This window comes from Heterodontus francisci, chromosome 3 (assembly GCF_036365525.1).
Source record: "Heterodontus francisci isolate sHetFra1 chromosome 3, sHetFra1.hap1, whole genome shotgun sequence".
NCBI lineage: Eukaryota > Metazoa > Chordata > Chondrichthyes > Heterodontiformes > Heterodontidae > Heterodontus > Heterodontus francisci.
Genome location: NC_090373.1, coordinates 26,372,147 through 26,385,319, shown reverse-complemented (window position 1 = coordinate 26,385,319; position 13,173 = coordinate 26,372,147).

The window sequence follows — 13,173 nt, the reverse complement described above, 5'->3', positions numbered from 1 at the left end:
TCACTGGGAGTCTGGGCCTGGTGTAGCAGGAGCAGCCAGTTGACTGGGAGTCTGGATCTGGCGTAGGCGGAGCTGCCAGTTCTCTGGGAGTCTGGCTCCAGTCTAGGAAGAGGTGCCAGTTCAGTCGGAGGCTGGGCCTGGTGTGGGAGGAGCTGCCGGTTGACTGGGAGTCTGGATCTGGTGTTTGCGGAGCTGCCAATTCACTGGGAGTCTGGGCCTGGTGTGGGTGGAGCTACCGGTTGACTGAGAGTCTGGATCTGGTGTTTGCGGAGCTGCCAATTCACTGGGAGTCTGGACCTGGTGTGGGAGGAGCTGCCGGTTGACTGGGAGTCCAGATCTGGTGTTTGCGGAGCTGCCAATTTACTGGGACTCTGGGCCTGGTGTAGGCGGAACTGCCAGTTCACTCGGAGTCCGGGCCTGGTATAGGAGGAGCAGACAGTTCTCTGGGAATCTTGGTCAGGTCGAGGAGGAGCAGACAGTTCACTGGGAGTCTGGGTCTCGTCTAAGAGGAGCTGCCAGTTCCCTGTGAGTCTAGGCCTGCTCCAGGAGGAGCTCCCCATTCACTGGGTGTCCGGGCCTGGTCAATGAGGAGCTGCCAGTTCACTGCGAGTGCAGGTCTCGTGTAGGAGGAGCTGCCAGTTCACTGGGTTTCCGGGCCTGGTGTAGGCGGAACTGCCAGTTCACTCGGAGTTCGGGCCTGGTCTAGGAGGAGCAGACAGTTCTCTGGGAGTTTGGTTCTGGTGTAGGAGGAGCTGCCATTTCACTGGGTTTCCGGGCCTGGTGTAGGAGGAGCTGCCAGTTCACTGGGTTTCCGGGCCTGGTGTCGGAGGAACTGCTAGTTCCCTCGGAGTTCGTGCCTGGTGTAGGAGGAGCTGCCAATTCACTGGGAGTTTGGGCCTGGTCTAGGAGGAGCTGCCAGTTCACTGGCAATCTGGGCCTGGTCTGGGAAAAGGTGCCAGTTCACTGGGAATCTGGGTCTGGCGTAGGTGGAGCTGCCAGTTTACTGGGAGGCTGTGCCTGGTCTCGGAGGAACTGCCAGCTCACTGCGAGTCTAGGCCTGGTCCAGGAGCAGCTGCCCGTTCACTGGGTGTCTGGGCCTGGTCAAGGAGGAGTTGCCAGTTCACTGGGAGTGCGGGTCTCGTGTCGCAGGAACTGCCAGTTCACTGGGATCCTGGTTCTGGCGTCGGCGGAGCGGGCAGTTCACTGGGAGTCTGGGCCTGGTGTAGCAGGAGCAGCCGGTTGACTGGGAGTCTGGATCTGGCGTAGGCGGAGCTGCCAGTTCTCTGGGAGTCTGGCTCCAGTCTAGGAAGAGGTGCCAGTTCAGTCGGAGGCTGGGCCTGGTGTGGGAGGAGCTGCCGGTTGACTGGGAGTCTGGATCTGGTGTTTGCGGAGCTGCCAATTCACTGGGAATCTGGGCCTGGCTTAGGAGGTACTGCCAGTTCACTGAGAGTCCGTGTCTGGTCTAGGAAGAGCTGCCAGTTCACTGGGAGTCCGTTTCTGGTGTAGGAGGAGCTGCCAGTTCACTGGGAATCTGGGCCTGGTGCAAGAAGTGCTGTCAGTTCACTGGGAGTCTGGGCCTGGTGCAGGAGTAGCTGCCGGTTCACTGCGAGCCTGGGACTGGTGTAGGAGGAGCTGCCAGTTCTCTGGGAGTCTGGCTCCAGTCTCGGAAGAGGTGCCAGTTCACTCGGAGGCTGGGCCTGGTGTAGGAGGAGCTGCTAGTTCACTGGGAGTCTGGGTCTGGTGTGGGAGGAGCTGCCAGTTGACTGGCAGTCTGGATCTGGTGTTTGCAGAGCTGCCAAATCACTGGGAGTCTGGGCCTGGTGTGGGAGGAGCTGCCGGTTGACTGGGAGTCTGGATCTGGTGTAGGCGGAGCTGCCAGTTCACTGGGAGTCTGGGCCTGGCTTAGGAGGAACTGCCAGTTCACTGGGAGTCAGGGTCTGGTCAAGGAGGAGCTGCAAGTTCACTGGGAGTCAGACCTTCGTGTGGGAGGAGCGTCCAGTTCACTGGGAGTCAGATCCTGGGGTAGGAGGAGCTGACAGTTCACTGGGAGTCTGGGTCTCGTCTAAGAGGAGCTGCCAGTTCCCTGTGAGTCCAGGCCTGCTCCAGGAGGAGCTCCCCATTCACTGGGTGTCCCGGCCTGGTCAATGAGGAGCTGACAGTTCACTGCGAGTGCAGGTCTCGTGTCGGAGGAGCTGCCAGTTTACTGGGTTTACGGGCCTGGTGTAGGCGGAACTGCCAGTTCACTCGGAGTTCGGACCTGGTCTAGGAGGAGCAGACAGTTCTCTGGGAGTTTGGTTCTGGTGTAGGAGGAGCTGCCAGTTCACTGGGAGACTGGGCCTGATTTAGGAGGAGCTGCCAGTTCTCTGGGAGACTGAGCCTGGTGTTGGAGGAGCTGCCAGTTCTCTGGGAGACCGGGCCTGGTGTAGGAGGAGCTGCCAATTCACTGGGAGTCTGGGCCTGGTGTAGGAGGAGCTGCCAGTTGACTTGGAGTCTGAGCCTTGTGTCGGAGGAGCTGCCAATGCACTGGGAGTCTGGGCCTGGTGTAGGAGGAGCTGCCAGTTGACTTGGAGTCTGAGCCTTGTGTAGGAGGAGCTGCCAGTTCACTGGGAATCTGGGCCTAGTCTAGGAGGAGCTGCTAGTTCTCTGGGTGTCCAGGTCCGGTGTAGGCGGAGCTGTGAGTTCACTGGGAGTCTGGGCCTGGTGTTGGAGGTGCTGCCAGTTCACTGGGTGTCTGGGCCTGGTGTAGGAGGAGCTGCCAGTTCACTGGGCGTCTGGGCCTGGTGTAGGAGGAGCTGCAGTTCACTGGGCGTCTGGGCCTGGTGTAGGAGGAGCTGCCAGTTCACTGCGAGTCAGGGCCTGCTGTAGGAGGAACTGACAGTTCACTGGGAGTCAGGGACTGGTGAAGGAGGAGCTGCAGTTCACTGGGAGTCTGGGCCTTGTGTAGGAGGAGCTGCCAGTTCACTGGGAGTTCGGGTCTGGTTTACGCGGAATGCCAGTTCACTGGGTTTCCGGGCCTGGTGTAGGAGGAACTGCCAGTTCAATGTGAGTCTCAGTCAGGTCCAGGAAGAGCTGCCAGTTCACTGGGAGACTGGACATGGTGCAGGTGGAGCTGCCAGTTCACTCGGAGTTCGGGCCTGGTCTAGGAGGAGCTGCCAATACACTAGGAGTCTGGGCCTGGTGTAGGAGGAGCTGCCAATTCACTGGAAGTTTGGGCCTGGTCTAGGAGGAGCTGCCTGTTCACTGGATGTCTATGCCTGGTCTGGGAAAAGGTGCCAGTTCACTGGGAATCTGGATCTGGCCTAGGTGGAGCTGCCAGTTCACTGGGATTCTGGACCTGTTGCAGGAGGAGCTGCCAGTTTACTGGGAGGCTGTGCCTGCTCTAGGAGGAGCTGCCAGTTCTCTCGGAGTTCGGGCCTGGTCTAGGAGGAGCAGACAGTTCTCTGGGAGTTTGGTTCTGGTGTAGGAGGAGCTGCCAGTTCACTGGGTTTCCGGGCCTGGTGTAGGAGGAGCTGCCAGTTCACTGGGTTTCCGGGCCTGGTGTAGGAGGAACTGCTAGTTCACTCGGAGTTCGGGCCATGTGTAGGAGGAGCTGCCAATTCACTGGGAGTTTGGGCCTGGTCGAGGAGGAGTTGACAGTTCACTGGGAGTGCGGGTCTCGTGTCGCAGGAGCTGCCAGTTCACTAGGATCCTGGTTCTGGCGTCGGCGGAGCCGGCAGTTCACTGGGATTCCGGGCGTGGTGTCGGAGGAGCTGCTAGTTCACTCGGAGTTTGGTTCTGGTATATGAGGAGCAGACAGTTCTCTGGGAGTTTGGTTCTGGTGTCGGAGGAGCTGCCAGTTCAATGGGAGTCTGCGCCAGGTCTAGGAAGAGCTGCCAGTTCACTGGGAGACTGGGCCTGATTTAGGAGGAGCTGCCAGTTCTCTGGGAGACTGGGCCATGTGTAGGAGGAGCTGCCAGTTCTCTGGAGACCGGGCCTGGTGTAGGAGGAGCTGCCAATTCACTGGGAGTCTGGGCCTGGTATAGGAGGAGCTGCCAGTTGACTTGGAGTCTGAGCCTTGTGTAGGAGGAGCTGCCAATTCACTGGGAGTCTGAGCCTTGTGTAGGAGGAGCTGCCAGTTCACTGGGAATCTGGGCCTGGTCTAGGAGGAGCTGCTAGTTCTCTGGGTGTCCAGGTCCGGTGTAGGCGGAGCTGTGAGTTCACTGGGAGTCTGGGCCTGGTGTTGGAGATGCTGCCAGTTCACTGGGCATCTGGGCCTGGTGTAGGAGGAGCTGCCAGTTCACTGGGCATCTGGGCCTGGTGTAGGAGGAGCTGCAGTTCACTGGGAGTCTGGGCCTGGTGTAGGAGGAGCTGCCAGTTCACTGGGAGCTTGGGTCTGGTGTAGGAGGAGCTGCCAGTTCACTGGGAGCCTGGGTCTGGTGTAGGAGGAGCTGCCAGTTCACTGGGAGCCTGGGTCTGGAGTAGGAGGAGCTGCCAGTTCACTGTGAGTCTGGTCCTGGAATATGTGGAGCTGCCAGTTCTCTGGGAGTCTGGGCATTGTGTAGCAGAAGCTTCCAGTTCACTGGGCGTCTGGTCTTAATGTAGGAGGATCTGCCATTTCACTGGGAGTCTGGGCCTGGTGTAGGAGGATTTGCCAGTTCACTGGGAGTCCGAGTCTGGTGGATGAGGAGCTAACAGTTCACTGCAAGTCATGGACTCTTTTAGGGGGAGCTGCCAGTTCACTGGGAGACTGGGCCTGGTCTAGGAGGTGCTGCCAGTTCACTGGGAGACTGGGCCTGGTCTAGGAGGTCCTGCCAGTTCACTGGGAGCCTGGGGCTGGTCTAGGAGGAGCTGCCAGTTCACTGGGAATCTGGGCCTGGTCCAGGAGGAGCTGCCAGTTCATAGGGAATCTGGGCCTGGTCTAGGAGGAGCTGCTAGTTCTCTGGGTGTCCGGGACTGGTGTAGGCAGAGCTGCCAGTTCACTGGGTTTCCAGGCCTTGTGTCAGAGGAGCTGAGAGTTCACTGGGAGTCTGGGCCTGGTGTTGGACGAGCTCCCAGTTTACTGGGAGTCTGGGTCTGGTCTAGGAGGACCCGACAGTTCACTGCGAGGCTAGGCCTGGTCCAGGAGGAGCTGCCGGTTCACTGGGTGTCCGGGCCTGGTCAAGGAGGAGCTGCCAATTCACTGGGAGTGTGGATCTCGTGCAGGAGGAGCTGCCAGTTCACTGGGAGTTCGGGTCTGGTTTACGCAGAGCTGCCAGTTCACTAGGATCCTGGTCCTGGCGTCGGCGGAGCTGCCAGTTCACTGGGTTTCCGGGCCTGCTGTAGGAGGAGCTGCCAGTTCAATTGGAGTCTGCTCCAGGTCTAGGAAGAGCTGCCAGTTCACTGGGAGACTGGGCCTGATTTAGGAGGAGCTGCCAGTTCTCTGGGAGACCGGGCCTGGTGTAGGAGGAGCTGCCAGTTCACTGGGAGACCGGGCCTGGTGTAGGAGGAGCTGCCAATTCACTGGGAGTCTGGGCCTGGTGTAGGAGGAGCTGCCAGTTGACTGGGAGTCTGGGCCTGGTGTTGCAGGAGCTGCCAGTTCACTTGGATACTGGGCCTGGTCTAGGAAGAGCTGCCAGTTCACTGGGTGTCCGGGTCTGGTCTCGGAGGAGCGGCCAGTTCACTGGGAGTCTGGTCCTGGCTGTGGAGGAGCTGCCAGTTTACTGGGAGTCTGGGCCTGGATAGGAGGAGCTGCCAGTTCTCTGGGAGTCTGGCTCCGGTCTAGGAAGAGGTGCCAGTTCATACGGAGGCTGGGCCTGGTGCAAGAAGAGCTGTCAGTTCACTGTGAGCCTGGGTCTGGTGTAGGAGGAGCTGCCAGTTCACTGGGAGCCTGGGTCTGGTGTAGGAGGAGCTGCCAGTTCACTGGGAGCCTGGGTCTGGAGTAGGAGGAGCTGCCAGTTCACTGGGAGTCTGGTCCTGGAATAGAAGGAGCTGCCATTTCTCTGGGAGTCTGGCTCCGGTCTAGGAAGAGGTGCCACTTCATACGGAGGCTGGGCCTGGTGCAAGAAGAGCTGTCAGTTCACTGGGAGCCTGGGTCTGGTGTAGGAGGAGCTGCCAGTTCACTGGGAGCCTGGGTCTAGTGTAGGAGGAGCTGCCAGTTCACTGGGTTTCCGGGCCTGGTGTCGGAGGAACTGCTAGTTCCCTCGGAGTTCGTGCCTGGTGTAGGAGGAGCTGCCAATTCACTGGGAGTTTGGGCCTGGTCTAGGAGGAGCTGCCAGTTCACTGGCAATCTGGGCCTGGTCTGGGAAAAGGTGCCAGTTCACTGGGAATCTGGGTCTGGCGTAGGTGGAGCTGCCAGTTTACTGGGAGGCTGTGCCTGGTCTCGGAGGAACTGCCAGCTCACTGCGAGTCTAGGCCTGGTCCAGGAGCAGCTGCCCGTTCACTGGGTGTCTGGGCCTGGTCAAGGAGGAGTTGCCAGTTCACTGGGAGTGCGGGTCTCGTGTCGCAGGAACTGCCAGTTCACTGGGATCCTGGTTCTGGCGTCGGCGGAGCGGGCAGTTCACTGGGAGTCTGGGCCTGGTGTAGCAGGAGCAGCCGGTTGACTGGGAGTCTGGATCTGGCGTAGGCGGAGCTGCCAGTTCTCTGGGAGTCTGGCTCCAGTCTAGGAAGAGGTGCCAGTTCAGTCGGAGGCTGGGCCTGGTGTGGGAGGAGCTGCCGGTTGACTGGGAGTCTGGATCTGGTGTTTGCGGAGCTGCCAATTCACTGGGAATCTGGGCCTGGCTTAGGAGGTACTGCCAGTTCACTGAGAGTCCGTGTCTGGTCTAGGAAGAACTGCCAGTTCACTGGGAGTCCGTTTCTGGTGTAGGAGGAGCTGCCAGTTCACTGGGAATCTGGGCCTGGTGCAAGAAGTGCTGTCAGTTCACTGGGAGTCTGGGCCTGGTGCAGGAGTAGCTGCCGGTTCACTGCGAGCCTGGGACTGGTGTAGGAGGAGCTGCCAGTTCTCTGGGAGTCTGGCTCCAGTCTCGGAAGAGGTGCCAGTTCACTCGGAGGCTGGGCCTGGTGTAGGAGGAGCTGCTAGTTCACTGGGAGTCTGGGTCTGGTGTGGGAGGAGCTGCCAGTTGACTGGCAGTCTGGATCTGGTGTTTGCAGAGCTGCCAAATCACTGGGAGTCTGGGCCTGGTGTGGGAGGAGCTGCCGGTTGACTGGGAGTCTGGATCTGGTGTAGGCGGAGCTGCCAGTTCACTGGGAGTCTGGGCCTGGCTTAGGAGGAACTGCCAGTTCACTGGGAGTCAGGGTCTGGTCAAGGAGGAGCTGCAAGTTCACTGGGAGTCAGACCTTCGTGTGGGAGGAGCGTCCAGTTCACTGGGAGTCAGATCCTGGGGTAGGAGGAGCTGACAGTTCACTGGGAGTCTGGGTCTCGTCTAAGAGGAGCTGCCAGTTCCCTGTGAGTCCAGGCCTGCTCCAGGAGGAGCTCCCCATTCACTGGGTGTCCCGGCCTGGTCAGTGAGGAGCTGACAGTTCACTGCGAGTGCAGGTCTCGTGTCGGAGGAGCTGCCAGTTTACTGGGTTTACGGGCCTGGTGTAGGCGGAACTGCCAGTTCACTCGGAGTTCGGACCTGGTCTAGGAGGAGCAGACAGTTCTCTGGGAGTTTGGTTCTGGTGTAGGAGGAGCTGCCAGTTCACTGGGAGACTGGGCCTGATTTAGGAGGAGCTGCCAGTTCTCTGGGAGACTGAGCCTGGTGTTGGAGGAGCTGCCAGTTCTCTGGGAGACCGGGCCTGGTGTAGGAGGAGCTGCCAATTCACTGGGAGTCTGGGCCTGGTGTAGGAGGAGCTGCCAGTTGACTTGGAGTCTGAGCCTTGTGTCGGAGGAGCTGCCAATGCACTGGGAGTCTGGGCCTGGTGTAGGAGGAGCTGCCAGTTGACTTGGAGTCTGAGCCTTGTGTAGGAGGAGCTGCCAGTTCACTGGGAATCTGGGCCTAGTCTAGGAGGAGCTGCTAGTTCTCTGGGTGTCCAGGTCCGGTGTAGGCGGAGCTGTGAGTTCACTGGGAGTCTGGGCCTGGTGTTGGAGGTGCTGCCAGTTCACTGGGTGTCTGGGCCTGGTGTAGGAGGAGCTGCCAGTTCACTGGGCGTCTGGGCCTGGTGTAGGAGGAGCTGCAGTTCACTGGGCGTCTGGGCCTGGTGTAGGAGGAGCTGCCAGTTCACTGCGAGTCAGGGCCTGCTGTAGGAGGAACTGACAGTTCACTGGGAGTCAGGGACTGGTGAAGGAGGAGCTGCAGTTCACTGGGAGTCTGGGCCTTGTGTAGGAGGAGCTGCCAGTTCACTGGGAGTTCGGGTCTGGTTTACGCGGAATGCCAGTTCACTGGGTTTCCGGGCCTGGTGTAGGAGGAACTGCCAGTTCAATGTGAGTCTCAGTCAGGTCCAGGAAGAGCTGCCAGTTCACTGGGAGACTGGACATGGTGCAGGTGGAGCTGCCAGTTCACTCGGAGTTCGGGCCTGGTCTAGGAGGAGCTGCCAATACACTAGGAGTCTGGGCCTGGTGTAGGAGGAGCTGCCAATTCACTGGAAGTTTGGGCCTGGTCTAGGAGGAGCTGCCTGTTCACTGGATGTCTATGCCTGGTCTGGGAAAAGGTGCCAGTTCACTGGGAATCTGGATCTGGCCTAGGTGGAGCTGCCAGTTCACTGGGATTCTGGACCTGTTGCAGGAGGAGCTGCCAGTTTACTGGGAGGCTGTGCCTGCTCTAGGAGGAGCTGCCAGTTCTCTCGGAGTTCGGGCCTGGTCTAGGAGGAGCAGACAGTTCTCTGGGAGTTTGGTTCTGGTGTAGGAGGAGCTGCCAGTTCACTGGGTTTCCGGGCCTGGTGTAGGAGGAGCTGCCAGTTCACTGGGTTTCCGGGCCTGGTGTAGGAGGAACTGCTAGTTCACTCGGAGTTCGGGCCATGTGTAGGAGGAGCTGCCAATTCACTGGGAGTTTGGGCCTGGTCGAGGAGGAGTTGACAGTTCACTGGGAGTGCGGGTCTCGTGTCGCAGGAGCTGCCAGTTCACTAGGATCCTGGTTCTGGCGTCGGCGGAGCCGGCAGTTCACTGGGATTCCGGGCGTGGTGTCGGAGGAGCTGCTAGTTCACTCGGAGTTTGGTTCTGGTATATGAGGAGCAGACAGTTCTCTGGGAGTTTGGTTCTGGTGTCGGAGGAGCTGCCAGTTCAATGGGAGTCTGCGCCAGGTCTAGGAAGAGCTGCCAGTTCACTGGGAGACTGGGCCTGATTTAGGAGGAGCTGCCAGTTCTCTGGGAGACTGGGCCATGTGTAGGAGGAGCTGCCAGTTCTCTGGAGACCGGGCCTGGTGTAGGAGGAGCTGCCAATTCACTGGGAGTCTGGGCCTGGTATAGGAGGAGCTGCCAGTTGACTTGGAGTCTGAGCCTTGTGTAGGAGGAGCTGCCAATTCACTGGGAGTCTGAGCCTTGTGTAGGAGGAGCTGCCAGTTCACTGGGAATCTGGGCCTGGTCTAGGAGGAGCTGCTAGTTCTCTGGGTGTCCAGGTCCGGTGTAGGCGGAGCTGTGAGTTCACTGGGAGTCTGGGCCTGGTGTTGGAGATGCTGCCAGTTCACTGGGCATCTGGGCCTGGTGTTGGAGGAGCTGCCAGTTCACTGGGCATCTGGGCCTGGTGTAGGAGGAGCTGCAGTTCACTGGGAGTCTGGGCCTGGTGTAGGAGGAGCTGCCAGTTCACTGGGAGCTTGGGTCTGGTGTAGGAGGAGCTGCCAGTTCACTGGGAGCCTGGGTCTGGTGTAGGAGGAGCTGCCAGTTCACTGGGAGCCTGGGTCTGGAGTAGGAGGAGCTGCCAGTTCACTGTGAGTCTGGTCCTGGAATATGTGGAGCTGCCAGTTCTCTGGGAGTCTGGGCATTGTGTAGCAGAAGCTTCCAGTTCACTGGGCGTCTGGTCTTAATGTAGGAGGATCTGCCATTTCACTGGGAGTCTGGGCCTGGTGTAGGAGGATTTGCCAGTTCACTGGGAGTCCGAGTCTGGTGGATGAGGAGCTAACAGTTCACTGCAAGTCATGGACTCTTTTAGGGGGAGCTGCCAGTTCACTGGGAGACTGGGCCTGGTCTAGGAGGTGCTGCCAGTTCACTGGGAGACTGGGCCTGGTCTAGGAGGTCCTGCCAGTTCACTGGGAGCCTGGGGCTGGTCTAGGAGGAGCTGCCAGTTCACTGGGAATCTGGGCCTGGTCCAGGAGGAGCTGCCAGTTCATAGGGAATCTGGGCCTGGTCTAGGAGGAGCTGCTAGTTCTCTGGGTGTCCGGGACTGGTGTAGGCAGAGCTGCCAGTTCACTGGGTTTCCAGGCCTTGTGTCAGAGGAGCTGAGAGTTCACTGGGAGTCTGGGCCTGGTGTTGGACGAGCTCCCAGTTTACTGGGAGTCTGGGTCTGGTCTAGGAGGACCCGACAGTTCACTGCGAGGCTAGGCCTGGTCCAGGAGGAGCTGCCGGTTCACTGGGTGTCCGGGCCTGGTCAAGGAGGAGCTGCCAATTCACTGGGAGTGTGGATCTCGTGCAGGAGGAGCTGCCAGTTCACTGGGAGTTCGGGTCTGGTTTACGCAGAGCTGCCAGTTCACTAGGATCCTGGTCCTGGCGTCGGCGGAGCTGCCAGTTCACTGGGTTTCCGGGCCTGCTGTAGGAGGAGCTGCCAGTTCAATTGGAGTCTGCTCCAGGTCTAGGAAGAGCTGCCAGTTCACTGGGAGACTGGGCCTGATTTAGGAGGAGCTGCCAGTTCTCTGGGAGACCGGGCCTGGTGTAGGAGGAGCTGCCAGTTCACTGGGAGACCGGGCCTGGTGTAGGAGGAGCTGCCAATTCACTGGGAGTCTGGGCCTGGTGTAGGAGGAGCTGCCAGTTGACTGGGAGTCTGGGCCTGGTGTTGCAGGAGCTGCCAGTTCACTTGGATACTGGGCCTGGTCTAGGAAGAGCTGCCAGTTCACTGGGTGTCCGGGTCTGGTCTCGGAGGAGCGGCCAGTTCACTGGGAGTCTGGTCCTGGCTGTGGAGGAGCTGCCAGTTTACTGGGAGTCTGGGCCTGGATAGGAGGAGCTGCCAGTTCTCTGGGAGTCTGGCTCCGGTCTAGGAAGAGGTGCCAGTTCATACGGAGGCTGGGCCTGGTGCAAGAAGAGCTGTCAGTTCACTGTGAGCCTGGGTCTGGTGTAGGAGGAGCTGCCAGTTCACTGGGAGCCTGGGTCTGGTGTAGGAGGAGCTGCCAGTTCACTGGGAGCCTGGGTCTGGAGTAGGAGGAGCTGCCAGTTCACTGGGAGTCTGGTCCTGGAATAGAAGGAGCTGCCATTTCTCTGGGAGTCTGGCTCCGGTCTAGGAAGAGGTGCCACTTCATACGGAGGCTGGGCCTGGTGCAAGAAGAGCTGTCAGTTCACTGGGAGCCTGGGTCTGGTGTAGGAGGAGCTGCCAGTTCACTGGGAGCCTGGGTCTAGTGTAGGAGGAGCTGCCAGTTCACTGGGTTTCCGGGCCTGGTGTCGGAGGAACTGCTAGTTCCCTCGGAGTTCGTGCCTGGTGTAGGAGGAGCTGCCAATTCACTGGGAGTTTGGGCCTGGTCTAGGAGGAGCTGCCAGTTCACTGGCAATCTGGGCCTGGTCTGGGAAAAGGTGCCAGTTCACTGGGAATCTGGGTCTGGCGTAGGTGGAGCTGCCAGTTTACTGGGAGGCTGTGCCTGGTCTCGGAGGAACTGCCAGCTCACTGCGAGTCTAGGCCTGGTCCAGGAGCAGCTGCCCGTTCACTGGGTGTCTGGGCCTGGTCAAGGAGGAGTTGCCAGTTCACTGGGAGTGCGGGTCTCGTGTCGCAGGAACTGCCAGTTCACTGGGATCCTGGTTCTGGCGTCGGCGGAGCGGGCAGTTCACTGGGAGTCTGGGCCTGGTGTAGCAGGAGCAGCCGGTTGACTGGGAGTCTGGATCTGGCGTAGGCGGAGCTGCCAGTTCTCTGGGAGTCTGGCTCCAGTCTAGGAAGAGGTGCCAGTTCAGTCGGAGGCTGGGCCTGGTGTGGGAGGAGCTGCCGGTTGACTGGGAGTCTGGATCTGGTGTTTGCGGAGCTGCCAATTCACTGGGAATCTGGGCCTGGCTTAGGAGGTACTGCCAGTTCACTGAGAGTCCGTGTCTGGTCTAGGAAGAGCTGCCAGTTCACTGGGAGTCCGTTTCTGGTGTAGGAGGAGCTGCCAGTTCACTGGGAATCTGGGCCTGGTGCAAGAAGTGCTGTCAGTTCACTGGGAGTCTGGGCCTGGTGCAGGAGTAGCTGCCGGTTCACTGCGAGCCTGGGACTGGTGTAGGAGGAGCTGCCAGTTCTCTGGGAGTCTGGCTCCAGTCTCGGAAGAGGTGCCAGTTCACTCGGAGGCTGGGCCTGGTGTAGGAGGAGCTGCTAGTTCACTGGGAGTCTGGGTCTGGTGTGGGAGGAGCTGCCAGTTGACTGGCAGTCTGGATCTGGTGTTTGCAGAGCTGCCAAATCACTGGGAGTCTGGGCCTGGTGTGGGAGGAGCTGCCGGTTGACTGGGAGTCTGGATCTGGTGTAGGCGGAGCTGCCAGTTCACTGGGAGTCTGGGCCTGGCTTAGGAGGAACTGCCAGTTCACTGGGAGTCAGGGTCTGGTCAAGGAGGAGCTGCAAGTTCACTGGGAGTCAGACCTTCGTGTGGGAGGAGCGTCCAGTTCACTGGGAGTCAGATCCTGGGGTAGGAGGAGCTGACAGTTCACTGGGAGTCTGGGTCTCGTCTAAGAGGAGCTGCCAGTTCCCTGTGAGTCCAGGCCTGCTCCAGGAGGAGCTCCCCATTCACTGGGTGTCCCGGCCTGGTCAGTGAGGAGCTGACAGTTCACTGCGAGTGCAGGTCTCGTGTCGGAGGAGCTGCCAGTTTACTGGGTTTACGGGCCTGGTGTAGGCGGAACTGCCAGTTCACTCGGAGTTCGGACCTGGTCTAGGAGGAGCAGACAGTTCTCTGGGAGTTTGGTTCTGGTGTAGGAGGAGCTGCCAGTTCACTGGGAGACTGGGCCTGATTTAGGAGGAGCTGCCAGTTCTCTGGGAGACTGAGCCTGGTGTTGGAGGAGCTGCCAGTTCTCTGGGAGACCGGGCCTGGTGTAGGAGGAGCTGCCAATTCACTGGGAGTCTGGGCCTGGTGTAGGAGGAGCTGCCAGTTGACTTGGAGTCTGAGCCTTGTGTCGGAGGAGCTGCCAATGCACTGGGAGTCTGGGCCTGGTGTA